The sequence below is a fragment of the Gracilinanus agilis genome, chromosome 1 (assembly GCF_016433145.1).
Source record: "Gracilinanus agilis isolate LMUSP501 chromosome 1, AgileGrace, whole genome shotgun sequence".
Lineage (NCBI taxonomy): Eukaryota > Metazoa > Chordata > Mammalia > Didelphimorphia > Didelphidae > Gracilinanus > Gracilinanus agilis.
The window spans coordinates 316,408,265-316,435,533 of NC_058130.1; positions in this window are offsets into that span (position 1 = coordinate 316,408,265).

The window sequence follows — 27,269 nt, forward strand, 5'->3', positions numbered from 1 at the left end:
TTTAAAAGAATTTCTATTTCCTCCTTTGATAGTCTAGACAGATTAATTTGCATGTGTGTAAGTATATTCCTATTTCACTAGCATTGTCAAGTTTGTTGGCAAACGTTTGGGCACAATTACTCCTAATAATTGTTTTAATTTCATCTTCATTTGTTATATATTCATCTTTTTCATCTTTATTGCTAGTAATTTGTTTTTCTCTTTTTAATAAAATCATCTTTACCTATAATTTATCTAAAAAAACAACTCCTAGATATATTTATTATTCAATGGCTTTCTTACATTCAGTTTTATTGATTGCACTTTCAATATTTAGCATGTCTAATTTGGTATTTAGTTGGGGATTTTAAATTTGTTCTTGTTTTTTTCTTTTTTTTTTTAAATTACCTTCCTAATGCATTGATCTGTTCTTTCTCTCTTTTAATATATAAGCATTCAGAGATATAAATTTTCTTCTACAATTTTTCCTGTATCCCACAGGTTTTAGTATGTTCTCTCATTATCATTCTCTTTAATGAGATTGTTTATTATATCTATGATTTGTTGTTTAACCAACCAATTCTTTAAGATTAAGGTAATTAGTCTCTGATGAATTTTTGGTTTTTGTTTCATGGTCCATTGTTATATACAATTTTACTGCATTATGGTCTGAAAAGCATGTATTTAATATTTCTGCTTTTCTACATTTAAGTATGTTTTTGTGCCCTAATATGGCCATAGTTTTTGTATATATATATATATGTATATATATATATGGCCAATTTTTGTAATGGTGCCATATACCACTAAAAAGAAGGTATATTTCTTTCTATTCTCATTCAGGTCTCTTAATAAATCTATTGTATTTAATTTATCTGATTCTATTCATCTCCTTGTTCACTTTGCTTTTTTATATTTTTCTATATTTATATTCAGATTTATCTAGTTCTATGAGGAGAAAATTGAAGTCACTCTATTGTTGTTTTGTTATCTATTTCCATCAGTAACTCATTTGGCCTTGCCTTTAAATTTTTTGATGCTGTAACATTTGTTACACATAGATTTAATATCGATAAATACTTCATTACCTATCATATATGTGACCATTTACCAATTGGAAAATGCTTTGTATTCTTATAAATTTGATTCAGTTCTCTCTATATTTAAAAATTAATCTTTTTTTCAGAAATACTTGTTATAAAGACTCTTTCCCAGTTTATTGTTTTCTTTTTAATCTTGATTGCATTGCTTTTGTTTGCGGAGAAACTTTTAAATTTAATGTAGTCAAAGGCATATATTTTTTATCTCACAGTGTTCTTTATGTTTTGTTTTCACCTAAATTCTTCTCGTAACCATAGATATAACAGGTAAGCTCTTTTGTGCTTTAATTTGCTCATTGAATTACCCTTTATTTATTTATTTTTAAATATACCATCATATCTTCGGCAAAGATAAAAAACAAAACTTTATTTCCTCTTTGCCTATCTTTCTCTCCTTTTGTTTTATCCCTCCTAAGATCTCTGATTTGTTCTGTCCAAAAATGTCTCCAATAAGTGACCCTTCTTAGAACTTTTCCCCTTTCCTTTCCCCTTGCACTCCTAGTTCTAAATTAATCCATCCTTCTAAGGTTCCTGCTTCCCTTTTCCCTTGCCTCTTTCTAAAAGTCCCTTCCTTAATCCCCCACTCAAACTTTTCTTGTTTCTTGATATAAAATGCCATCTTGAAATTCTTTAATTATTCTAATCTGAGGGACCCTCCTTTTTCCCTCACCTCACCTTTCTATTTCTTGATGTGTACCCACTTCAATGAATCTCTTCCTTTTCTTATACTCTTGTTATTTTTCTCTTAATCTTCATTTCCTCTTCTTAGTACCATGAAGGGATTTTTAATCTTTTTCTTATTCTATCCCTTCACCTTTCTCTTTTTCTGTATGTTGACCCTTCTAGTACTATATGTTTTTTTCTCTTTTTAAGCCAAATCTGATGAGGACAGATTTGCAATATTGCCAACCATCCATCCTTTCTTCCCCTTCTCTGTAACAATTATATTTTGCCACTCATGCTTCATTTTTTATGAAATTAATTCCACATTACCTCTTTCTACCCTATTTTATTGTTATTTTAGCTCATTCCATTATATTCAAATTGACCTCAAATCTTCTATCTAAATCTGCTCTTTCAAACTACTCAAGTAATGATATCATTTTTAAGGGTTATAGATAACGTCCCCTAAAAGAAGTAATTTCATGTTATCAGATTCCCTACAATTTGTATTTCAGATTTTCTTCTTATGATTCTTGTAGAACAAATTTTCTACTGAATCTGTCCCCTGCAAGAATTCTTGAAAAACCTTCAGTTAACTAAATCTATTTTTTCTCTTGTATAATTATGATTAGGTTTGTTGGATATGTTACTCTTAGTTGTAAACACAGCACCTCTGTCCTTTGAAATATTGTGTTTCATGCCTTTCATTCTTTTAAGATTGAAACTACTAAGTCTTGTGTTATTTTGCCTGCAGCTCCAAAGTATTATCTTTTTTCCTTGTTGCTTGTAGTGTTTTCTCCTTAATCTGGGAGTTACAGAATTTAGCAATGAAGTTCCTGTATATTTTGATCTTGGGCTTTCTTTTCTGTAGTGATCAATGCATTCTTTCCATTTCCATTTTACCTTCTAGTTTTTTTAACTTCTGGTCAATTTTCCTTAAAGAGTTCTTGGAGTATGGTGTTTAAACTGTTTTTTATCATAACTTTTGGGTAGTTGAAAAATTCTTATATTGTCTTATGTAAGAACTAAAAATTAAGAGCCTAGATGTAGCTTAACAACTTTATTAAATCAAAAAGTAGTAGTGGGAGGAAGGAGAGGGAAAAGTAGGTACTTAGATGGCTAATCTGTTGCCACCATTGTAGGCCTCCTTGCTATACTCCTCCATAGGTCCAGTCAGTTCCTCCACACACAGGCCAAGACCCCCTCTTTCCCCTTGCTTCATCTTATTAAATTTTTCCTCCACCCACTAACTCTCACACATCATATCTCAGGAATCAACCATAGTTTCTTAATTTGCCTGGGCCACCCAGTGGGCAGTGACTGGGGAATCATTCCATTGTCTCATGATAATTCTTGACTTCATTGTTTCCAGTTTTGTTGATCCTTAACTTATCTTTTTCCATTACCCATTTATCTCAACTCACTCACTGGTATTTGGCCTCTAGATGATGTCATGAGAGCAACAGGGGAGAGAGATTTACTTTAAACACTTTAGTTGATCTATTTTCCAGGTCATTTTTTTTCAATAAGTTGGTTTTTTTATTCTATTCTATTATTTCATCTTTTGATTTTTCCTCATTATTTTTTAGTCTGTTAGGAAGTCATTATGTTCCTACTCTCCTGAGCTAATTTTTAATGAATTATTTTTTTCTATGAGTTTTTGGATCTCTTTTTCTAACTGAGTGATCTTTCCTTCATAGTTTTCTTATTTTTCTTGCATTACTCAACTTTTTTTCTGGTTTTCCCTCAACCTCTCTTATTTAGTTTTTGAAATCTTTCTAAGCTCTTCTGAAAACTCTTTTTGGGTTTGTGACATTTATTGTTTTTCTTTGCTCTTTTAATAGTTTTCATTTTAACTTTTCTGTCTTTCAAATTTGAACCCAAGTCTTCTCTGTCCTCATGATTGCTATCTAGAGTTGGGTTCTTTCTCTTTGACTTACTCATTTTGTTTTTCAAATTTTAATGGCCAAATTGATAGGCTAAACTATTAGCTTTATATTTGAATAGGGCTCTGTTCTCAGTGTGTGAGAGATGGGGATTGAGGTCTCAGAATTCTTTGTTTTTACTTATTGGGCCTTACATAGTTCTGCAAATTTCTATAATCTAGGGCTAGGCATAGTTCCTACTCCCCTGGATCAAACCCCAGTATTTGATTCACCTCAGATATTCCAACTATATAGTCCTCAAACCTGTCACCCAACTCTCAGCCCCATTGTGTGTTCTCTCTTCATTCCTCCTCTCCTGAAGCCACAAAGTAGGACAGACCTCGTGACCTTCCCTCTTCAGTGGTCAGTCCCCAGCTATGAATGAATGGGGATCCCTGGAGGTAAGGCCACAGTCCAGACAAGGGCTTCCAAAGGTTTTCTGTCTGCTGACTCCACTAGTATCTCGGCCAATAGGATACAGATTCCCAAGTCAAGCCTGCAAGGCCAGGCTGACCAACCTACTTTCAGGGTTTGTGGCCTGTTGATTCCCTGGTGTTTACACCACTAGGCAGTGCCAGGGCCAAAGATACCAGAGACTCTTCTTCCAAGGTGTCCCTGGTTGTTCTGCTTTACTCCTGACTTTCCCATTTTTACCACTTTTAGCATTGATTCTATAGAGTTCTTTTGGATTGTTTTTGGGGGAGTTGAGAGAGTGAGATAATCTATGATCTGTTCTATCATATTCCCCCAATTCCCCTCTATATATACTTTTAAGTCAGTTAAGGGCTTAAGGATATGGTCTCTTGAAGAATATCATTTTCAAAGGCCTGTCTATTCATATCTCATATTAGAATGCTCTTGACCTTTAAACTTTTCTCATACAAATTTTTGTAGCTATAGGAAGAAATAGTAAGTATTTAAGGATATGCTATATTTCTTTTTTAGGATAATAATGTCTGAGATTATTCCAAATGGCTGGTATCTTCTCTAATTTTGGATACTTTGAGAATTAATCATTTAATACATTCACTATTATGTCAAGTTTATTATGACTATCTCATGTACATAATTGGTTTGGTCTAATTTTTTTTTCTCAGAAAGAAGGGGAAACAAGAAGAAATATTGTTGAACTTGGGCATATGTGCTTGGAGATAGGTTTTGTCTTTTTAAAAGCTATGAATTTGGGGTTTAGATTTCATAAAGTAGTAAATTTTAGTTACTGGTTCTCTCCATGTATATACACACATATGCATATAATGCATAGTATACTTTAGATGCTGGTCTGTATTTATTAATGTTTCTTCCATAATTTTCTTAGGTCTAAACAATGAACAAAATAATAAAGCTAAATTGGATTTTTGAGCTGTGATTATCCAAATGAAAATTTAACAATGGTTTTTCCCAAACAGATTTGAGTTGCTTCCAGGAGATTCCTTTGACACCAACTGAGAAAGAAGAAAATTAAGATAGAACTTGAAGCTTATGAAAGAAGCATGTAATCAGATATTTTTATGCCTTATTGAAAAATTTATTATTTCTGTAATTTTTCTTAAGGTCCTAATATTACTTATATTGAACTCACAAGTGAATATCCAAGTATCATTTGTGTTGCCCAGGTTCTATGGTATAGATCACAGGGTGATAGTTTCACAAATTTCAATAGAGAGGACTCAAGGTACAGTAACTCTCAGGTTTAAAAGCCAAATTTATCACAACCCTGTTCTACCAGGGTGGTCAACTAATGAGAATAGATGACGCCAGGATGCCAGAGCAGATGTTCCATTTCAGTCAGTCATGAGCCTAGTAGAAGAAACTCTATAGGGAGGCACTGACAATTTTGATAACAAAGATGACAGCAATAGACAAAGTATAAGAAGCTAAAGCAAATAAAAATCAGGCAATGCCACTGACTGATTAAAAAAGGTATGCTTATTGTAAAATGCACAAAGGATGAGGTCACCAAGTGACTGATGATGGAGGCTTTGAGAAGTATTTTGGCACAGAGAACAAAGCAATAGATTTTTAGAGGATCTAAGTTCGAATTCTAACACTGACTCTAAATAGCTAGGTGATTTTGAACAAGCTGCTTAACCTCCAGAAATGTCATTTCCTTTATCTGTAAAAGGGGGAGATCAGATTGGATCCCTCTAGTTTTAAATATATAGTCATAATATTTTGCATCAAACATACTGATCTTTAAAAACAATCCACTATAACACTAAATATGACATAGTTATATATTTCAAGAAGTGTTTTGTGTTCATTCTGTTTTAAGAAGTCATTTTAACTCTGTATTAGAGAATAAGAGGAGACAGGGAGGAGAGAGACAGACAGAGAGACATAAGGAAAGACAAAAAGAGAATAGAGAGACTGAACAGGGGGAAGAGAGAAGAAGAAAGGAGAGAAGAGAGCGGGGAAAGGAAGAGAAAAAGAGGGAATAGAGATGAGATGGAAAGATAGGAAAAAGAGAGGAAGGATAGGTAAAAATATAGTCTCTTGGGAGAGAGGGAGGAAAAGAGAGACAGAAACAGAAAATTTAAGAATATTAAAAAAGTTTATATATGAATTTTTTAAATTCATTGTTATTTTTCTTTTCTAAATAGATATGAGTTAATTGAGGAGGCATTAGTCAATTTGATAAGTTTCACAACCAAATTGATGAGATTACAAGGTATGGACCTGTGTTTAGAGATATTAGAGTAAAATGTGTCTACTCACATTTCTTCTACATTTTCTCCTCTCACTCACTTTGCAACTTCTTGCAAACTGGCTTAAAATTTCTTCACATAATTGAAATCACTTTCTTCAAAGTTACCAAAGGTATTTTAATTGTCAAATTTGTTGATGTTTTCTATTTCTTTAGCCTTGATAATGTCTTGGTAGTAATTACCAGTTTTGACATTCTTTTGGAGACTCTCTTTTCTGGGTTTTTGTGACTGCTCTACTTTGATTATCCTCTAACCTATCTGTCTCCTCTGCTGAATTATCATTAGCATTGTATATCCTAACTCCAAATGGTCTTAAGTCTTAAACATGGGTCCTTTTCTTTTTCTTGCACTTAACAGGAATTATATTAAAATTTAGAATTAGTGGTCAAAACAATTCTATATGATCTCTTCTGATTCTATTTTATAAGTGAGGAAAATGAAACTGAGAAAAATTTTTTTTTCATTTAGCTTTTTATAATTGCTCTGTCGAAAAATGCTCTCCACTTCCAGAGAGAAAACTGATGAACTCTAAATGCATATTGAAGCATCCTTTTTTTTCTCCTTTTCTTTATTTTTCTTCTTTTCAGTTGTGATTTCTTTTGTAACATGACTAATATGGAAATATGATTGTATGACTTTAAATGTATAATCCATATCATATTGGTTGCACTTTCAAGGATAGGGAGGAGAGAGGGAGATAATTAGGAACTCAACTTTTTAGAAAAATATTAATGTTAACATTTTACAAAATTGCAATTGAGAAATATTAATAAAATAAATTTTAAAAATTTTAATGAAAAATAGTTCTGCTAATGACTATCAACTAGTGTTTCCATAATAATGTATTTTTTCTCTCTCTCTCTACATATACATACATATATGCATGTATGTATATATAGGACTATTTGGCCAAGTGTTCCTGGGAAAGTCCCTTAAACTATCAATGCCCTGCGCTACTTTTTAAGATTGAAAATTGAAAAATAAAAAATTTGAAATGATTTGTATTGGTAAGGAGAGTTTCCTTTCTCTAGATTCCTTGTACCCATGAAAGTAAGGCACCTGGATATATGCATATTTATCTGTCTTTCTAATTTGAAAATCTCAAGCTGCTATATGTCAATAATGAAATCATTCCAAATCTTCATGTAAATTATTTAATAAAAAGTGGAATCCTTCTCAGTAATCCCCTTCTTTCATCCCAAATGGATAAATCTCATGGTTAGCATGAAATTGGCATCATAAAATGTTAGATGATGAGCAAGGTCATAATTGCACTCTTGTAATAAAAATGACATATCATTTCTTCACGCCACAATTTAGGGCTCTTGTATACCTGTACTCCCTCAAAAACATAAAACTCAGTTCAGAATATTATCTCAACTCTTTATTGATATCCTAGTCACATTCCTTCTCCAACCCCCAATCTTATTCTTTGAATCTTTAAAAAAAATCTGCTGAACACTAATTATTTAACCTTACCTCCTCCCTACTTTCTCTCTTTATTCGGAGGTTTCTTAAGGGCTCTAATGAGCTGTCCCCACACAAACAGGCCAAATTAGTGGCTAATTACTGCTGGGCCTGTGAATGTTCTCACTCCTCCTTTCTTACAGTTTCACAACATTACCAGAATGGTCTGTCACCTCCCTGCCAATTAGGCACAATTGCTACTTGATAACATTAGTGGTGGCAGGCTTATTATGTCGGGGATATGTAAAAGTTAGGTGGGGGTAGAGGAGCAAATCAGGGCCAGAGAGGTCACTGTAACATGAAGCCCTCCGATATTTTGTAGTCATAGTTCTAATTTTCTTTCACAGGATTACAAAGGCAAGGATTTATATTAACACTATTAGATGAAATGAAATCTCATATATACATACCCAAGTTGTGCTTTTCTCCTTTTGCAAAAGAGTAATATCTCATTCCCATTGCTTTAGTTTTCAAAATAATGGAACTAGTTTTGGCTTACTCTAAATAGAAAAAAGGCCAAATATCCACCTTATTATTTATTTTTTGGCTTACCAGTAAAAAACCTCTTTTTGAGGAAAGATAATGTCCTTCGTGACTGGCTTGACCTGACTGAGCTATGTCACATGTGCCAAGGAAAAGGAAGGTACTAAGATCCAGAAGAGTAACAAAATATTCTTTTCTAATCTGTATTTAAATAGGAAGATTTGGGTCAAGAGAAATCTAGTGTCAAACATTCAGATTGAAGCCCTTGAAAAGTTTTTAAACTCCTTGTGCCTATAAGTAAAGTCAACATTTTTGCGGGGGTGGGGGAGAGAAGAGGAGGGTGCAGGGACATGAGGAGAGGATGTTGCAGAAGGAGAATAACTCATTTGTTGACATTATCTATTATTCTTTCTTGCTTGCTTCTTTTAAAAAACTATTTGCATGGGATTTTGTAAAGTCCTACACATTGGGGGAGATGCTAATTAAGTCATAAGCTCCTAGAAACCAGCGGGCTCCAGTTCATACTCAGAATTGTTTTCAAACTATCTTTGTTTTTTGTTCAATTAAATTTAACAAGCACATATGAAGGATTTTTGATGAACTAGCATTGGCTTAGGAACTAATATAGAAATATAAAAAGTAAATAGTCTCTATTCTCAAGGACCTTATATTTATTTTTTATAAAGGAACTGTCTTCCTCTTTGATGAAAATAAGAATTGTTTTTCAAGAAGCACTGCAATTTTTCATTCCAGCAGGGTTTGCTTAGTAATAATTATAATATTTTCTAATAATAATAGTTGTTATTATTAGTTATGTAAAAAACAAATTTTAAGCAATACACAGGTTTTATCCATTATTATTTTTCTTATATTTTAATGAGTATTCCCCTTAGTTGGATAAAACTTAAAAACTTCAATGTTACAAACCTTAGAACAATGAAATATGAACCCACTTCAGACATTTTACCATCTGGTCCCCAGTCCCGAACTGACATCTTTCATTCCAGACCTTCAAATTCTATGTCTTTTTCTCTGAGGATAGTCTATCTGCTCAGTTCTTGAACTCAGCCCTAGATTTGAATAGTCCCCATTTGTGAGTGCCTGAAAACTTACTTCATAAACAATAGCCAGTCAACCTCAGAAAATATTCACAAATATCAGTCCTGGATACTTCATATTCTCTTATATCTAACCCCACCAAATCTTCAACTCCAATTCAATTTTTGCTTCTGGAAACAGTATTTAAATCAATATTACAAATAATGCCATTCAACTTTCCTATGACCTATCATTTCTATAACACTCCAGATGAGAACTTCCTTCCCTAGCCACCATATCACAAAAGATATTGTCTCTTCCTGTTAAAATATAATCTTTTTAAAAGTAGATATTTCAAATTTCTATTCCTGGTGGCTAGCACACAGTAGGCTTTTAATAAATGCTTTCACATGATTTTCATTTGATAAAAAAATTACAAGGAGCCCTTTAAAATAGGAAATAGTTACAATAATATTGATATTAAAATTTTTAACTTAACATTTTTTAATTGTAAACATATATCTTTATCTTGTCCTTAGATGGCTTCTAGTATAAGAACATAAGATTATAGGGGATGCTCATAAAATAAGTCATATACTCTTAAAATACATAAATATAATACAAGATAGTATCTGATAAGAAGTATAGAGATGGGAATAATCATAGCTTGTCTGATGGAAAGTGAGAATAATTGAACTCAATAATTCAGGCATGAAATTGTGAAGCCTTTGTACTGGGGACTAAGGGTGTGAGGGAGTGTGAGGAATGGAGGGCAAGATGGTAAGAGGAATGGGAATTAAAGAACAGTTATACAAGATATTTTGAGGAAAAAAATGTAGCCTAATTGATAGGGGAGGAAGGATATGGAAAGATCCAATAGTATTCTATTATTTTAGGAAAAGGGATGGTACATAAATAAAGAAGCAGGAAAATTAGCCAATTTAGATATAAAGCTAAGGGAATAGAAAAGTTAATTTGGAGAAGATATTTAAAAAATTGAAGTGGTTATTTGAAATAGTGGAGAGGATGAGAGGTGAAATCTAGGGACATAGATTTGGGATTCATAAATAGAAGTAATAAATAATTATGGGAGAGTATGAAGGGATAAGAGCAGAGATCTGAACTTAGGTGATCTAACGAGATGGATGAGTTAAAGGAAAAGGATCAGTCAGAGCATCAGAAAAAAAACCAACATGTAGTATCAAGGAAATCAGAGCAGGAGAGAATTTTGAAAAGGAAAGAGGTCACTGACCACTAAATAAAGAGTAATGAAAAGAGGAAAAATGGCCATAAATGCAGATTTATTGAGGAGGACACAAGACATATCCCTAAATGAACAATTTCTGTATAATTGTGAGGATGGAAGCCTAAATATTAAGAAGGGAATGAGTGATTTGAAAATGGGGGCAGCACCCTTAGAGGTCTGCCTGAAGAAAAGAAAGAGATGCATTTAGTGGATTTTAAAAGAAAGTGTCTCCCCTATTCCCTACCTCATTAATCAAGATATGAAAGAAATCTGGGGAGGTTCTTGCTATTCCAAAGAGGTAGACGATGGCTAAGAGGGAGGGCATAAGTGTAAGACAAATTTTATTATGATGGGTTTTAAGAAATAGGTAGAAGGATTAGCCATTGAGAGGAGAGATACATTTTCCCAGAGAATGATGTAAGAAGAAGATAAGCACAGAAACAGAGTCAAACTGAAGTAGGGAAGTGATTAGTCAGGGAGGGTAATGCCACATGACTTCACTGTTTGCAATACAGTTAGAATTCTTTTTTCCTACAACATAAGATTATAGGGGATGCTCTAATGTAAAGTTCGTACTTGGTTACTTTTTTCGTAGGATCAGGCTGTTGTGATTTCTGTGATGAGATGTTACTTTAGGCCCTTTTGCATGAGTACAAAGACTTTCAAATGAAAGCCTGCTTGTCCAATCCCTGCTTACTGTAATTTGACAAAACACTTCTTTTTGTTGACAAAATGGGATATTATTAAAGCTGGACAATAGCAGGCAGTGAAATTTTTCTCTTGAATGATACCGCTAGGCAAAAGGGCCTCTACCCAAAAATCTGAGAAGCTCTGTGCCAAAAATAGTAGTTTGCGGGAGTACTGTAAAGAGCTTGATGTCATTCAGCTAGTCTTGACCTTATTATACCTTTACTTCTCTAGAAAGGAACAAAAAAACAGGATCTGAACAGAACACTGTGTTCCTGAAAGTTTGAGAGTCCAGATATATGCCATAATAAAGACCAATTATTGCCTGTGAGACTGTGGGAAAATCACTGTGGTCCAGTGGATAAAACAATAGGACTTGAGTCAAGAAGACCTGAGTTCATATTTGGCCTCTGACACTTGTGACCTTGGCCCTGGTCAAGTCACATTACCTCAGTTTGCCTCATTTTCCTTATATGTAATATGAGGATAATAATAGCACCTGTTTCTCAGTGTTGTGAGGATTAAATGAGCTAATAATTGTGAAAATTTAGCATACTACCTGACCCACATAAATGTTAGTTATTATTATCACCATTTAATCTCTCTAAGTCTCAATTTCTTCATTTGTAGAGCGAAGAGTTTAAATGACCACTAAGGACCCTTCCAAATTACAGTCTATGATTCCATGACTCATTATCTCTGGAACAGTTAAACTAATATACTTGATAGATTTGTGAGATGAGAAAGTATGCTTTTTTCCCCTACAACTAGTCATTTATTTGGATTTAATTTCCACAAAGGAAATAAACCTTCTGGTAAAAGCATCGTTCATATTACTATAGAGCTGTAATATTTGTCTCAGTGTTGCATTTTGAACTATTTCTTAGATTGCACTATTTCAATACTACCTTTTTTGTGCATTTCAAAATGAAGGCCTCCAGTTGTGTCTTTTAACTGGCCCTGATATGAAATTTATAATATCCTAAGATAAGAACATAGCCTGGACATCTGCTTGCTCTATTTCACAGACATTAAAAGACCAGTTACTAATAAAAAGTCATCCATTAATATCTTTCCAAGAGGACCAGCAGCACATAAATACTTGTTCCTCAGTATCTGAAAACCATTTGAACTCTAGTCCTAGAGGTGGATTATTGCAGTGATGCTTCAAAAATGGCCAAACTGGTTTATATCACTAGGTATTAATTTCATTGGTTATTTACATAACACAGAAATATTGGAGTACCATATGCATATGGCATAATGCCCCAATCTACTACAGAGATTTATTTAAGTTGATAAGCAATTCCAAACATAGCCTATTGATAAGAAAAAATACATCCCATTTTCTCACCTAACAGTTAACAAATTTTATTGAAGCCACAATTCAATATTCAATATTTAATGATCATTCTACCTGAAACAGCCACAAGAAAGACAATTATATGACACAGTATATAATGTCTTGGACCTCCAGGCATCAGAAAGTCTTGATTCCAAATCACATCTTTGAATATTATTAGTTTTATAATCTTGGGCTTAACTTCAGTCTGCCACAATTCTCTCATTGGCAGAATAGTGATAATAAAAGCATCTTATTCCCAGGGCTATTTTATAAAGTACTTTGTAACTGTTTAAATCTGATTATTGATTATAATTACCTTAGATCTCACCATCGTTTAAAATCATTTTGCTCACCAGATTCTGAACTCTGAAGTTCCTTTTTCTTTTTCATATTCCTCTATTGAGCTGTCTCATTTTCTCATTCCTATTTTTTCCCTTTATCATGACCCTTACACCCTCATAGTCTCTCTGTTCTAATTTGTAGCTGTCCTGGTTTTGCTATCTTCCTGTCAGAATTTTGATTCTATAGTCAATTAAGCCATTGGACCACAAACCTTCAATCCCATGTCCACTTATTTTCTCAGTGTTCTTATCCTGTTAATCCTCAAATGTGGGTCACATCCCACCATCCAATACCTCTCCTATTCCTGAAGCTTTAATTGCTATTGCATAAATTCCATTAAATGTGTACTTTAAGGCAAGGGAACAGAAGGAAATATTTATTAAGCACCTAATATGTGCCAGGCACTGTGCTAAGAGTTTTATAAATAAAGTATTTTAAATATCTCACAAAGTAACTTTGTGAGATAGATGATATTCTTATCCCCTTTTAACAATTGAAAAATCCGAGGCAAACAGAGGTTAAGTGACTTCCCCAAAGACATACAGCTAGTCTGAGGCTGTGATGGTGAACTTAGGGCACACATGCCAAAGATGGCATGCAGAGACCTCTCTGTGGATGCGTGTGTGCCATTGCTGTTAGTTACTAGAAAGGCAGAAGAACTTGGGTGGAGCTTCTCCATTGTGCCTCCCCACTCCTTTGCCTAGAAGTCCAATGGAAACACTTAATCCTTCCCTTGAGAAGATCACATGGACCATTCCCCCCTGTTTGGGGTGAGGTGGCAGGGGGTGGGAAGAGCACTTAGTCTGGGGGGGCAGGGCATGGTACCCAGTTTGAGGTGGGTGGGGCACAGCATGCAGTGTCTAAAAGGTTTGCCATTACTAGTCTAAGGTAATATTTGAACTCAGGTTTTTACTCCAGGCACAATGCACTAACAACTATGCTACCTAGTTGCCTCTAATTAGGGCCTTACCATACCTTATTCCTTCTTGAAGAGCATTGTCTCCTCAAAATTTCTCACAATACTTGGTTTCTCTTTTGTCCCTATGATGCCTTGCTTCTTTAAACTTACTATTTTATGTGTCATTTCTCAGTCTTATCTCTGTGGCTATTTTTACTCTCTTCTTTACCACTTCCTGTAGAGTGTTATCTCCTTGAAGACAAGATCTGTGCCACTATTTTTATCTTTTTTTTTCACTTCCCATCACCCAGCACAAAGTCTTACATATAGAATGTATTTAAAAGAAATGCTTTTTGGACTCAATGCAATCACTCAGGTGACAAAGCTACAGCTAAATGTGTGTCATTAATGGATGTTGTGGAGAAATTCCCTGTTATCTTTTCACAGTGATGGTGCCAAGAGATCTAGAGGAAGAACAGGTTCATATCAGTTAGAGTCAATACATAAGGGACCTTCATCCTCAGACAATACTGATCTCAGAAATTTATAGACTATTTTGTGAGGAAATGGAAGAAGATGTGGAAATTATAATCATTCTATCCAGACCACATTGCATCAATTCACTTGAAAATTTAAAATACCCCCTTTAATAAGTAGAAGGGAATGAAAATGAACCTCTGTATTTTATTGTTACTAGATTTTCAAGTCAGTAATGAATATTTTTGGGTTACTAAAGCTTACTGACAAAGTGAACTACAGAAAATAAAGACTTCAGAACCATCACTTGCTAAGGACATTTCAAAAAATGTTTTTCCAGTTGGGAATTTGACATAAATCAGTCAATAAACATGTATAAGGTCTTTACTCTGTGCCAAGTACTGGGGATGCAAAGAAAGGCAAAAGAACTCACAATGTAATGAGGGAATTGATGTGCCAACAATTAAATTCAAAGTACTGACATAAAAGATGATCAGGAAAAGCTTCCTGGAGAAGGGGAGATTTTATCTGGTAATCAAAGGAAGGCAGGAGGCAGAGATGTGGATGAAGAGTACTCCAAGTATGGACAATAGCCAATGAAAATGTCTACAGTTTGAAGATAAACTATCTTGCATGGTTTACAGCAAAGAAGACTTTGTCATGAATTTTAGAATGCATAAGTGTAGGAGGAAGATGGAGATGTAAATGTAAAAGAAAGCTGGAAAGGCAAGAGGGAGTCAGATTATGAACTGTGATGCCAAACAGAAGATAGATTTTTATTTAAAACAGAGGTAATACAAAGTCGCTGACTTTGTATTACCTCTGTTTTAAATTGTATTGGGGTAGAGGAAGGGAGGATACATGAGAAATCCCACACTATAGGAAGATTAATGTGACAGGAAGTTGGACTAGAATGGAAAAGGATTGAGAAAGGGAAGTGTCCCTGGAATTTCTCAGTGCTCCATAGAATACTTAATTCATAAAGATGGTTAGTATAGGATATGTTTTAATGATGCCATCTTTGATGAGGTTTCAGAAAACTAAGTTGTGAAACTATGACAAGAATCTTCAATTTTCATTCCTGTGCTATCTGGAGGGGCACGCATAATTCCAGTAGGGGAAACTGAGACAATATAAGTTGACTCCCTATAAGTACATTTAGGGCAGTTCTGAAACCATGGGAGAGGTCAAGAGATAGGCATAGATTTGTGTAAATGTGTTGTTGTTCAATCATTTTTCAGTCATGTCTGATTCTTCATGTCACTTTTTGGGTTTTTTCTTGGCAAAGATAATGGAGTGGTTTGACAATTCCTTCTCAAGCTTACTTTATAGAAGAGGAAACTGGAGCAAAAATAGCCAAATGGTTTACCCAGTGTCTGCACCCAGATTTGAATTCACCAAGAGACATGGTGTTCTATCCATTCTACCAGAAAGTTTCCAGTTGATTTTCTCCTTTTTGACTTTCATTGGATTTCACTGGATTAGAAGAAGCTTCATGTACATTATTCATTTCATTTTGGAACATAGAAATTGAGAAAGGAAAGATATGGAAAAGTTTTGGACAAGGGTTGGCTTTCCATGAATTTCCAAGATCTGGTTACTATCATTTCTATGTCATCAGAGGCATTTTTTTGCTATGACTGGAAATGGTAGGTGAAACCAGGTGAGTGTAGGATTAAACTGACAACCTGGAAAATCTCTAGGGAATAGGATTATTTTTCTTTTACACACTTTTACTTGGAGCAGTCCCTGGCATGGGCCCAAGAAGTATGACCCAACTATTTAATTCTTCTGTGACTTGCAGAAGGCTAAGGGCATTGTTGAAGCTTCTTAGGTCACCTTGGGTTCCATGAAGGCAATCAGGAAGATTGAAATGAAACAACTGAATTTAGCATTTCATTAACTGACCAACAACACTATTTTACTGTCTGCTGAAGAAAACAATCTCTGGCATTTGCCTGACCAACCTAAAAATGCTTTCTGGAATATCAAACAGCTATTGATTTTAAATCTATAAGAATAGTAAAGGCATATTAACTCCTAATAAGTTTCTTTTTTGTTATCATTACATATGATGAATTATTTGGCCTAAGAAACATACATCATACAGAATTGGTCGGATTGAAGGAAATTTCCCAGATATAGATCAAAGGATGAATCTAATTGAGATTGCCAAGATTTTACTATTTCAGAAAAAATATTAAATTGAATTTTTCCTCTAAGTTTTCATCTTAGCAAAAGCTACCAAATCTTCCCAGTCATAAAGTGGTAAGAAAATGAGATTTCAAGTGCAAATTTTTGTGTTATCTTTACAACTATCTACCTCTTTTGCTTTTCCTTAGGCTATAAGCTAGAGTCATGTGTCCAAGAAATTTCCTTTAGAGATTACCAGAGTGGCCAATTTCTTCATTATATTCTTCCTCACTAAAGACAAAAAAAGGGATCTCTTGTCTTCCTGTGGACTTAAGGAAAGTATTAGGTGGTAGAGAATGCTTGAATACTACTGGAGTGTCCCTAGTGTCACATAGGAAATTTATGAAGGAGCACAGGCACCCTTTGAAAAATCACCCCAGTTTATCAGAAAGCCTTACATCATTTCAATATACCAGCTATCTGAAAAAAAGAGAGAGAAATGTGAAAATGAGGACTATCTAGATGTCAACATATGAAACTTCTGATATTCATTTTCTCCAATATAAGATATATGTTAATCCATGATGTAGCTTCTCTAAAAGCCAGAGGGACAAAGAATGAGTGAAATGCTTAATTTGTGAATATGATTATTTCTTTTCTACCCTTGATTCTGAGATGACTGTGCTATATGGGATTAAGTATAGCTGTCACAGATACATCTCTAAGGCTAAATTTTCTCATGATAAATGATAGGATTGTACTGGCAAATCTCCATAGTCCCTTCTAGCTCCAGCATCCTTTGACTCAAAGCAAACAAAGCATTTCAAGTCTTATTGGGACTGCTCTCTCTCTCTCTCTCTCTCTCTCTCTCTCTCTCTCTCTCTCTCTCTATATATATATATATATATATATATATATATATATAAATATATAACATTTTTTCTCCCTCTACACTGTCACTTTATTGCCTACTGAAGAAAAAATTCTGTGGTACCATCCTGACCATCATTAAGATGTTCTCTATTGATGCCAATACATCATGATCATTATCATCATTGCTAGAACCTATGTCCCAGGTACTGTGCCAAGTGATTTACAAATATTACTCCATTTGCTCCTCATAACAACCCTGAGAAAACTGAGGCAAGCAAAGGTTATGTGATTTCCTTATGATTATACAGCTAATAATTTTTGAGGCTAGATTTAAATTCAGGAGAGTCTTTTGGATGCCAGGCCTAACACTTCATGTACTGTGCCATCTCACTGTCAATGTTACAACATAGATACACCACTACGTATTATAATATTGCGATCTTAGCCAAAAATTGTTATATGCCACCACAGGATTGTAACTTGTGAAGCTAAAAGTGACCTTAAAAAACACCCAGTTCAATCCCTTCATTTTGTAGATGAGGAAACTGATGTAAAAGGGCTGGGCTTTGCTCATGTCACATGCTAAATGTAGATTTGGGACTCAAATCTAGGTCTTATGAATACAAATCTTGGAATTTTACCATTCCATCAAACTGGAAAACTAAGGATTTTGGATTTCTTCTGTGGAGGAAATTCCTAGTATGTGAACTCATTCCACCTAATACAGATCATTCAGGAAGTTGCTGGAATCACCTGAATTTTAAATGGTTTGCCCAACATTACACAGCTAATTTCAAATACAGGATCTGAGCCAAGACTTCCTGATTCTTTTCTTGGGATACTGTATACTTTGACTGTATTGCCATATTTAGAACTCTCACAATTTTGACTTAGTGCTTTGAACAGGTTTGCCTTCAAACTTCTGAAAACAATATTGTAGGTTGATACCCAAAAGCACTTATCTCTATAGATATCCAAGTAGGTTTTTCTATTTCCCTGGGATGGCAAGTAGAGAGATAGAGATAGATAGATAGATAGATAGATAGATAGATAGATAGATAGATAGATAGATAGATAGATAGATAGATTGGCAGACAGGCAGATGAACAGATATAGACATAAATATGTATGTATATTTGTCTCCCATATAACATTATCATGAATGAAAAGGTGTCTTACCTCTAATTAAGAGGAAATTAAGGCAATTACTAAGAGCTATTTTACCCAATCATATGATAATAAAAATGGCAATCTAGGTGAAATGGCTGAATATGTACAAAAATATAAATTGCCTAGATTAACAGAAGAGGAAATAGAAGACTTACATAATCCTATATCTGAAAAAGAAATTGAACAGGCCTTCAAAAAATTCCCTAAGAAGAAATCACCAGGGCCATATGGATTCCCAAGTGAATTTTATCAAACATTTTAAGTTCAATGAATCCCTATACTTTACAAACTATTTGACAAAATAGGCAAAGAAAGAGTCTTACCTAATTCTTTATATGATACAAATATGGTACTAATTCTCAAGCTAGGAAGACCAAAAACAGAGAAGGAAAAATATAGACCAATATCCTTAATAAACATAGATGCAAAAATATTAAATAAAATATTAGCTAAGAGGCTACAGCAAGTTATCACAAGGATTATTCACTATGAGGTAGGATTTATACAAGAAATGCAAGGATGATTTAATATTAGGAAAACCATCCACATAATTGACCATTTCAACAACAAAACTAATGGAAATCACATAATTATCTCAATAGTTGTAGAAAAAGCTTTTGAAAAAATAAAACACCTATTCCTATTGAAAACATGATAAAATAAAGGAATAGAAGGGCCATTCCTCCAAATAAATAAACAGTACTTATTTAAAACCAACAGCAAGTATCATCTGCAATGGGGATAAGTTAAATGCCTTCCCAATAAGATCAGGAGTGAAACAGGAATGTCAATTATCACCACTACTTTTTAATATTATACTAGAAATGCTAGAAGTAGCAATTAGAGAAGAGAAATTGAAGGGATCGAGGTAGGCAATGAGGAAACTAAACTATCACACTTTGCAGATGCTGTGATGTTATTACTAAAGAATCGTAGAGAATTAACTAAAAAGCTAGTAGAAATAATCAATAACTTTAGCAAAGTTGCAGTATACAAAATAAACACACATAAATCATTAGCATTCCTATATTTCCACAAAAAACCCAGCATCAAGAGTTAGAAAGAGAAACTCCACTTAAAATCACTCTAGAGGGGCAGCTGGGTATCTCAGTGGATTGAGAGCCAGGCCTAGAGATGGGAGGTCCTAGGTTCAAATCTGACCTCAGACACTTCCCAGCTGTGTGACCCTGGGCAAGTCACTTGACCCCCATTGCCTGCCCTTACCACTCTTCTGCCTTGGAGCCAATACACTGTATTGACTCCAAGAAGGAAGGTAAGGGTTTAAAAACAATAAAATAAAATAAAAAAATAAAAAAAAAATCACTCTAGACTTTGGAACTATGCCCAAAGAGCTCTAAAAGACTGCCTGCCCTTCAATCCAACCATAAAATTGCTGGGTTTATAACCCAAAGAGATCATAAATAAAAAGACTTGTACAAAAATATTTATAGCTGCACTTTTTATGGTGGTAAAAAAAAACGGAAAACAAGGGGATGCCCTTCAATTGGGGAATGACTGAAAAAATTGTGGTATCTTTTGGTGATGGAATACTAATTTGCTCACAGGAATAATAAACTGGAGGAATTCCATGTGAACAGGATTGACCTTCAGGAATTGATGCAGAGTGAAAGGAGCAGAGCCAGAAAAACATTGTACACAGAGACTGGGGCACTGTAGTAAAATCGAATGTAATGGACTTCTCTACTAGCAGCAATGCAATGACCCAGGACAATTCTGAGGGATTTATGGAAAAGAACGCTACCCACATTCAGAGGAAGAACTACAGGAGAGGAAACATAGAAGAAAAACAACTGCTTGAACACATGGGTTGATGTGGACATGATTGGGGATGTAGACTCAAAACGCCCATACCAATGCAACTATCAATAATACTTAAATAAGTCTAGATTGATGACACATGTTAAAACCAGTGGAAATGCGCATCAGCTGGGGGGAAGTGAAGGGAGTGAAAGGGAAAGTAAAAACATGAATCATGTAACCATGGAAAACTTTTCTCTAAAAATAAATAAATAAATGAAATATTTTTTTGAATCACTCTAGACAAGATAAAATACCTGAGAATCTACTTGCCAAGACAAATTCAGGAATTATATGAACATAACTACAAAACACTCTTCACACAAATAAAACTATATTTAAACCATTGGAAAAACATCAATTGCTCAGGGGTAGGATGAACCAATATAATAAAAATGACAATTCTACCTAAATTAATTTGCTTATTCAGTACTATACCTTTCAAACTACCAAAAACTTTTTCATAGAATTCAAATAAAATTATTGCAAAATTCATCTGGAAGAACAAAAGATCAAGAATATCAAGGAAACTACTGAAAAAAATGTGAAGGATGGAGGCCTAGCAGTACTAGATCTTAAACTGTACTATGAAGCAGTGATCATCAAAACTATATGCCACTGGCTTAGACACAGAAAGGTGGATCAATGGAATAGACTTAGGGTAAGTGACAGTAGCAAGACAGTTTTTGATAAACCCAAAGATGCCAGATTGTGAGCCAAGAACCCATTATTTGATAAAAAAAAACTGCTGGGAAAATTAGAAAACAGTCTTGGAGAAATTAGGTTTAGATCAACATCTTACACTATATAGCAAGATTAATTCAGAATGGTTAAATGACTGAAATATACAGAGGGAAAACAAACAAATTAGGTGAACATAGAATAAGATCCACGGGAAAGAATGGAATTTAAAACCTAGAATGAAAAAAAGAACACTACAAAATATAAAATGAATAATTTTGATAATATTAAATTTCAAAGTTTCTGTACAAACAAAACAAATACATCCAAAATTGGAAAGGAAGCAACAAATTGGGGGAAAATTTGAAACAAAAACTTCTGACACAGGTCTAATTTCTCAAATTTATAAGGCACTAAATCAATTGTTCAAAAAATCAAGTCATTCCCCAATTGACAAATGGTCAAGGGTCAGGAACGGGCATTTTTCAGATAAAGATTAATGAGCACATGAAAAAAAGTGTTCTAAATCTCTCATAATTAGTGAAATGCAAATCAGAACAATGCTGAGGTACCACCTCACATTTGGCAGATTGGTCAATATGACAATAATGGAAAACAATAAATGTTGGTGGGGTTGTGGCAAAATCAGGACACTAATGCATTGCTGATGGAGTTGTCAATTAATCTAGACATTCTGTAAGGCAATTTGGAATATGTGTAAAGGGCTTTAAAAATGCATACCCTTTGATCCTGTAATACCTCTACAACATTTGGACCCCAAAGAGATAATAAAAAAAAAACTTGTACAAAAATATTCATAGCCATACTCTTTGTGGTGGCAAAAATTGGAAAATGAATGGTTCTCCCTTATTTGGGGAATGGCTGAACAAATTGTGATATATGATAGTGATGGAATAGTACTATGTTATAAGGAATGATGATCTGCAGGATTTCTATATGAACTGGGAAAACCTCAATGAACTGATGCAGAGTGAAATGAGCAGAACCAGGAGAACATTGTAGACAGAAAGTAAAACATTGTGGAACAATCCAATGTAATGAACTTTGCTACTAGTAGCAATGTGACAAATCAGGACACTGCTGAAAAACTTATGGGAAAGAATGCTGACCACACTGAAAGAACTATGGGAATAGAAATGCAAAAAAAAAAACATATGACATCACTTATCACATGTATATATGGGTATGTAATTTGAGGTTTAGGATTTAAAAGATTGCAAAATATAGCAAAAATGAATAATATGGAAATAGGTATCAAGTGAAAACCTTCATACAATCCAGTGGAATTGCTTGTCAGCTCTGGGAGGGAGGAGTGAAGAGGGGAGGAAAAAAAATGAATCGTGTAAATATGGAAAAATATTTGACAAAATAAATAGTGAATTTGCTGAATTACTAATGGAGTTTTATCTCAGGGTGAATCTTATTCATTTCCACAAAGATTTAGATGAAGTTTGTAAGACAAACAATAATACCTGATAATAACATAGCATATGGAAGTTTATAGACACTTTCCTCTAACTACTCTCTTTTTAAAGTAATGAACTCATTTTACAAATCAATAAATCGAGGCTTAGAAAAGTTGGGTGATTTATCTAAAGACTCTCAAAATTCGAATATACAAAGATTTTTTTGGTTTCACATTTATTTCTCTTTTCATTACACCATAATGTCTCTTAAATAAGAATATAACCATCCACAATATTAAAAAATGGAAATATTTATTATTTGATAATATATGTACCTGCCTTCTTTGGGAGGGAGGAGAATTAGGAGGGAGAAAGAGAACCTGGATTCTAAAATATCAGAAAACAAATTCTGAAAAATCTTATTGACATGTAATCTGAAAAGAATAAAAAGTATATTAAAATAATATTGTTAAAAAAGAACATATCCTCCATATAGATATGCATATATAATATAAGCTCATCTCTATGACAAAAAATGGCCTTTGCCAGGGATTTTTCATCTTAAACAAGATAGATCTGATCTATTAGTGTCTGAAGTAATGGAATATGTTATATGAAGATCAATGGGTAGCTAAGCAGGAGTATCTTCACCTGTAAGTGGTTTTATGCCATAGTGACTTGAGGACCACAGAACTATCTGAAGAATCCCCTTTAGAACTGTTAAAGGGAGTTTCCTTATCTCTCCCTCTATCTCTTTAAGAGGCAGAGGAGAGGCAAGAACAGAAACATTTCTAAAATAAGAGTTAGCCAGGAGTTCAAGATTCTATTACCTAGGAGATGGGAAAAGTATTTAAGGGAGAGACAGTTAAGAGAGAAGGCTCTTTTTCTCTGGATTTCTAGAGATCAGGAGGCCTGTCTGTCTTTGTCTCTGTCAGACTGACAGTTGGACTTTTGACAGTTGGGAATAGAAGCAGAAGCACCTATCCTCGAAGACAATTAGATTTGGAACTTTTTAGAAATGTTAATTAGGATTGGGATTTTAGGTATAGCTATAAAATATTAGAGTAATATTCTCACTTTTCTCTTTCCTATTTCCAAACTCAACTTCTCCCAGAATAAATCAAGTGTTTTGTGATTTACCAAACTGCTCTCCTCACTTTTTGTCAAACTTCTACTCAAAATTTAACCCTTTACAGAACCAATTAGAATTAAAATTTTGCTTAGACTTCCTAGGAACTCAGAAGGATCACAGAACGAAGGAAATATTCATTCTTTTCTGGCTATGTAGTAACTGTTAAAATAGAGTCACTTGGTATTTTTATATTCATCTATGTAACAAAGTCAGCATTTTAATTCCTCATATTGATTAAGGGATTTATCTTCCATTAGTGAGGTAGAATGCTGTGCAATTATTCTGGAAAGTATTATGATTTCTAAGATTTTCTGTTAGGTTCCTAATAGTATTTTGTTAATTTTGATTTTCTATATGGTCAGGGTAGATAAGTGTTGGTCTTGACATCAAATATAACTTAGTGTATATCCCTTAGAAGTTTACTAAGTATATGAACATGAGTGTGAGATTCATATTGCAGAGAGGAATTCAAGCTGCAAAGGGGGGTTCAGGCTACAGCTCAGAATTCCAGAGAGCCTCCCAAGAACTCTGAGAGAGGGGACAGTTAAGGCAGTTAAAGGAGTTGGAGCCCTGGGATTAGAGGAGACAGGTCACTCTGCTTGCTGGGTCTTGGGTCCTGGGTTGTTCTTGGAGGACTTGAGGCTTGAATATGAGAAAAGCCATTTTAGTTCCTAACTGCCGACCTGCTTTACCTTGGTTTGACATTCAACTAGATCACAGTTTACCTCTGTTTAGTTATTTAGACATAGAGGAAGAATATTTATAGGGATAGAGAGAGATTAACTATTCAAGTTACCTTTCCCCTTTGGGGGGAGGGGCTGCTTGGACATAACAATTTGAGGGCTTCCCAGACCTTATCATTCCTTATTCCTTCTCCCTTCTTTTTCATTCCCACCTATCATTAAACCCTTTAATCAATTGGGAGCAGTGCCTGGTTATATTTAGGGAAATACTCACAACCTCCTCAAGCTGAGTTCCTCTTACTTGGTTGCCCTGGTATATATATCCAAACCTCTGTGCCTGTGAGCTTCAAAGACATCAAGCTTCTCCTATTCTCTCCTATTAAATCCTGTGGGGAAATAATTCATAGAAAGTTATCATCTTTAGGAGTTTAGTCTTTCCTAGTCTGAGCCCAGAAGATATCAGATCAACCTCCATATTGTAACTGACTTCCTTACTGCTTAGTAGGAGGGGGGAAGTAAAGGAGCACTCAGCAAGATCCTACCCCTCCCTTCAGTCAAGCCTGTGTGTGTGTGTGTGTGTGTGTGTGTGTGTGTGTGTGTGTGTCCTCTCCATAGACCAAAGGATCAGAGAGATTTGATCCTACAGACCTCTGTCATCTTATAGCTTCCCAAATACAACAATGAGAAAGTCATTTCTCTGTCAGATTCAATTTCCTCATCTGTGAAATGGAAGCATTTTAGTATCCCTCTTCAGGTGATTGGGATGATCAATTTGAGATAGCATATATTAAGTATATTAAGTATTTTGCAGACCTTAAAACATTCTATATGTAAGTGTTTGCTATAATGATGATGATTTACCACTACTTTTAGGATAGAGTTCTACCCTGTCATTGTACAATAATAAGTGAAGAGTCACACAAAAGATTGTTTACTGATTTTTAACATGTAACTTTCTCACCATAGAGAAATGTGATATCATATATGAAGTTTCTTACCTTTGTCAACTTTGATTGTTAATCATCTGTCAATGCTAGAGTAATACATTCTTAAAATTGTGCATTCAGACTAAATACAGGATCCCAAGAGAATAATATTATTTTGTTTAAAAAAAATCAAATTTATTGTTCATTGTGATGCTGCCTAAACAGCTTACTGAAAGATTCTTTCATCAGGTTTGAAGGAACTGTTTTTACTTCATGTTGCCGTAGCTTTAGTGATCCTTTAGTCTTCAGGCAGTAAAGACCTTGATCAACTCAAATAGTTATATAGGCATGAACTCATTATGCCACGCAGAATAATTCTTGACTGCCAAAGTGCCAGAAGAATTAGTTATAAGAAGAGAAATTGAAGCAGAGTTGCATGTGATTTAAAAAAATACATTTAACTATATATGCAAAATTGCTATAGACATCAAAAATCCTGGCAAAGTACCAATGTTCTCTTGATGTCCTAGATTTGGAGCATCTTTCATTAGTAAACAATTGAGTAACAAAATCATTAATGTAGCTAATCTTTGCTTATACATTAAATTGCTTAAAGAGTGACCTTTTCAACATAAGTGAGCAAAATGAAGAGAATAAAGTAAAATTTAAAAGTGGACAAAGAAATAAGAAGAGCAGTTTTAATTAGCTGTATTTCCTTCAGTAGTTGTATTGCCACTATTAGATTTACTTCCTAAGATGATCAGGGCAAAAGGAAAGAACCTATATGTTCTAAAACATTTGTAGCAGTTCTTTTTGTGGTGGCAAAGAATGAGAAATTAAAAGATAACAAATAAATAAGTTTAAATTTATTTTTTTTTCATTCATTCAACAATTGTTTGTTAAACACCCACTTCTGTGCATTGCATTATTATGAAATAATAATACTTCATCAATTTCCCCTGTGGAACCCTGGGATTTGCAGACAATAGTATATTTTATTATATTTCCCTGATTTTAACAAGAAAACCCCAAACTCATGCATACACATATCTCCATGAAAACAACATTTGTAGGACTTCCATACTAAAATATGAAATGCAAATTGTCCATTTGGGTGAAATTTTTGATGAATAGCCAGTATGAAGATATATTAAAATTATCTTTACACTTGGTGGTAGGGGAGAAAGACAGTATAAACTATAAAAAGCTGCTCTATGCATTCAGGGTTCAAATGTATATTGTGCAATTATACATGAACAGATCGATATTAAATGTCCTAAAGAGGTACCTAGGAGGTCCCATGGATACTGACTGAAATGTAGTCAGAAAAACGTACGTTCAAATTCTGTCTCATACGTTTATTGACTTTGTTGACCCTAAAGATGTCACTTAATCTTTTTTTTAAATTTTTTATTTTATAATAAATTTAAATTTAAAAAGAAATTGATAAGCATATATAATTTAATCATCCATCATTCACCCTCTCAATATATTTGGAAATACTATTCAAGGCATCTCTCTAGTCAAAGTAACTATTTTTTTGGTTTGTATGACAATTGAGAGAAATATCAATGACTCCACTCTGATCATCACTTTTCATAACAGTAGTCAACTATATTTCATTAATACCATTAATTTCACATCTTGCAGTGGGTAGATAGATGGCAGATAATCAGTCTGTGAGTACTTTTGGAGTAATTTAAGTGATGTTCTACCAGTGTTTGTTTATGGCTAGAGGGATGTGAGTATAGTTGCACCTAAAAAAGTATATCTGTTTAGAGAATATATCTGTAACAGAAAACTTATTTCTGATGACTAAAAATTAATTCTATAATTTATGTTTTTCACTAATACTCTGTTTAATTTGCTTTGATCACAAAGAGAAGCTTCATCCTGGTAGTTACTATTGGAAGTTCTATTCAAAGGAGCTAAAAGAAAGAAGAACCCAGGATTTTAGAATTACTATAAATTGAGATAATCAGTTAACTCAAAATCTTACTGTGACATTGCTTCATTAGAGAAGTATTCTAGAATAATAGTAATTATAGTTATATCTGTAATGATAAAT